This window comes from Bufo bufo, chromosome 2 (genome assembly GCF_905171765.1).
Source record: "Bufo bufo chromosome 2, aBufBuf1.1, whole genome shotgun sequence".
NCBI lineage: Eukaryota > Metazoa > Chordata > Amphibia > Anura > Bufonidae > Bufo > Bufo bufo.
The window spans coordinates 803392245-803395609 of NC_053390.1; the positions used below are offsets into that span (position 1 = coordinate 803392245).

At 45.1% G+C, this 3365-nt stretch overlaps 1 pseudogene; it reads left to right on the forward strand.

The window, feature by feature from the left end:
* The first annotated feature begins 1239 nt into the window (after positions 1-1239).
* On the forward strand, positions 1240-1346 carry LOC120992998 (annotated as a pseudogene).
* The last annotated feature ends 2019 nt before the right edge of the window (positions 1347-3365 follow it).

A 3365-nucleotide genomic window follows, 5' to 3' on the forward strand; every position in this document is an offset into this window, starting at 1 on the left:
ATATCCAACAGTCTCAGGTGTCAGTCGATGGGATCCTAAGGCGACGCTCATTTTGATCTAGCTACTTGACCGCAGCATCCGAATCTTCAAAAAACACAGCGGATCCAAACACCACCACTCTGAGCCTGGCCGGGAACATCATGGAATACTGGACTTGCAAATCCCTCAGCCTCCTTTTAATATCCACAAAGCGAGCCCTTTTCTTCTGTACATCCGACGAATAGTCCGGGAATAGTGACACCTGTACCCCATTTATTTTCAGATCAGGGTGGGACCTCGCGGCCCTCAGTATAGTGTCCCTGTCGCGATAGTGCAGGATTTTAGGGAGTATTGGGCGTGGTGGACGCCCTGGTGTCAGAGGTCTGGTGGGGACCCGATGAGCCCGTTCAACCGCATATAGTGCAGAAAGTCGCTGAATTTATCCGCAAACCACTTTTCAATAAATTCAGTAGGATCTGGGCCTTCTGACTTCTCTGGTACTCCCATCAGCCGAATATTATTGCGGCGAGAGCGGTTTTCAAGATCATCAGTTTTTGCATAAAGCGCCGCTATATCTTTTGACGCGTCACGGCTCTCTTTCTGTAGGGTAGCAGCCCCATCTTCCAGGTCCGAGACCCTCCTCTCTACCTCTGAGGTGCGTTCAGCCACCTTATGAAGGTCATGACGAATAATGGAGATATCAGCCTTTAGGCTTCCAATATTTATATTCATAGATTTGAGGGTGACGTTGCAGTTAGCAATAGCTGCCATCACATCTTTTAAAGTGGGCTCAGGAGTAGTGACCTCTGGCAGGCCTTCTTCAGTGCTGCATGGGCTGCTGCCCGCCCCCTCATCTTGGTGGCCGAGGAGCTGCTGATCATCAGCACAGGGGCCTTCCTGCTCCCCTATGCCCTCATCTGATGGTGTCAGGGTGCCATCTCTTGCACCCCAGTCATGCCTGGGGGACTGCTGTTGTTTGTGAGCAAAGCGCTCCAGCCGCGCTGCAGCTCCCTGACTCACCGCCGACCGCAAGTCAGGCCAGTCCTCTTCATCAGCGCCATCTTGGAAGCGGCTCTACTTCTCCTGTCGGCTCAGTGTTTTGCCTCTTTTCGCCGGCATGTTCTCTGAACACTTAGCCGGATCACTTGCGGAGTGTGTCCCCTGCCTCTCTGAGTAAGTACAGCGCAAATCGCCACCGCTGAAGGCGAAAAATACAGGATGCTTGCCGGAGCTGATGCGATGTGCGCCTTACTCCATGCGCCGCTAGGCTCTGCCTCAAAATCTTTCGCTTTTTACTAAAGATTTCCGTGGAGAGGAGCAAAACTGAGTTTTGTGGCAATTTTTGCATGCTCCAGCTTGTTTCGGCTTCCTTGTTCAGGTTGAAGAACATATATGGGAATAGTATAAGATCTGTAATGTACGTCCAGTTTGGGGCAAACACTGGACCTGGGGCAGCAACAGTAACCTAGGTCCCATGGAATGTCAAATACATATTATGGCAGTGGGTGTGGAACCACTGTGTCAACCAACCTCCTAAGTATAAATCTGGGACATCACACAGATAAACTATTAAATACTATATTTGTCCAACATTAACTCTCTTTTAGGCCTTTGTGACCTGCAATATCACATACTGTAGAAGAATATGATGTACCTTTAGGGAAGAAAATAAACTTCTACACCCAAGGGAATAAGAGTATTAGGGTTAAAGAACATCTGAAAGAATGTTGAAAACAATTTCTTAAGCAGAGGATAGCCTGAGGCAGTCACTAAGTGTGACTGTGTGTATAAGGGGATCCACAGGACAGGTCAAGTAGCACAGATGGCCGAGGTGAGGTTCCGAATGTGGGAGGGAAAAAATTACTATTCTACATGGAATGTAAGTAGAATTTGCGGCTTGTGAAACAAACTAAACATTGATCCTCCAGGGATCAACCGAACATAGGAACATAGCCCCTGGTCAAAGGAGAACGAAAAGGAAACGGTTTTTCCTTTACTGTTTGTTTCTCTGGAAGACATAAAGACACAATATCTTCTACTATAGGTTTTAATGGTCTTTTAAGTCTTTTTCATGTTTTCAAGGTATGAAACCTGTGGGAAATATATGGTGTAGATCTTGAGAACAAAGAGGGGCATTTATTAAATGTGTGAAATTGTCATATCTGTTGGCATACTATTTAGTAGCTTAAAAGCTAAGTATACCTTTGGGGGGGGGCAATTTTTTATTATTGAATTGTACTCATTTTGAGCTAAAAATATATTTTTTAATTGGTCTTTATAAAAAATATGGAGTTCTTTTTTCTGTACAGAGCTGAGATGCTCTAATAGCAGCCTTTGGATTGTCTGTCTTTTCAGTCAGACCAAGAGCTGACAGACTCCTTATCTCTGCTCTCTGACCTCCTAAACACTCTTCATAGCTCAGTTCTTATCTTACTGATATGAATGTGACTTAAATAAGTCAGTATAATGCAATCATAAAAGCCTCCAAAGGCGTGCATAGCCTTTAAAATGTTGCCACTTTTGGCCTCCTGCCAAGTTTATTGTGCAGATCACTTTTATTTCTCATCTTTTGCGACTGTGTAAAAAGTCACACCTCCACACCAGGCATCCTCTAGGGTAAACCACATTGCACTGGTGCCAAATTTATTATTATTGTGGACCAATTTTTATAAATTTGTCACAAGTGCGCACACAAACTCTTATCTAAAAACTGACCTCAAATACTTCTACAATGACAAATTCCCCCCAAAATGCTTCCTGCAAGGAGATATTTATCACACAGACCACTTCCTAAAGGAGAATATTTTTATTCTATTCCATTAACTTTATGTTAGATCACTTTAATAACCACCCCCTACTCTTTATAAAGAGGAAGTCAGTGTCAGAAAGTAGAATCAACATTATTATAAGTTCATTCCTCTTAGGGCTTGTTCACACGAACGTAAGGGCTCCGTGCCCGTGCTGTGGGCCGCATACAGCGGTTCCGCAAAACACGGGTCACCAGCCGTGTGTATTCCGCATCACGGATGCGGATCAATTCACTTGAATGGGTCCGCAAATCCGGAGATGCGGTGCGGAACGGAACAGAAGCACAGAATGGAACCCCACGGAAGCACTACAGTCTGCGATCCGCATGCGGCTGCCCCACGGTCGGTGCCCGTGCATTGCGGACTGCAATTTGTGGTCCACAGCACGGGCATGGAGCCCTTACATTCGTGTACACAAGCCCTGCTCTATGTACAGTCGTGGCCAAAAGTCTTGAGAATTACATAACTATTGGAAATTGGAAAAGTTGCTGCTTAAGTTTTTATAATAGCAATTTGCATTTACTCCAGAATGTTATGAAGAGTGATCAGATGAATTCCATAGTCCTTCTTTGCCATGAA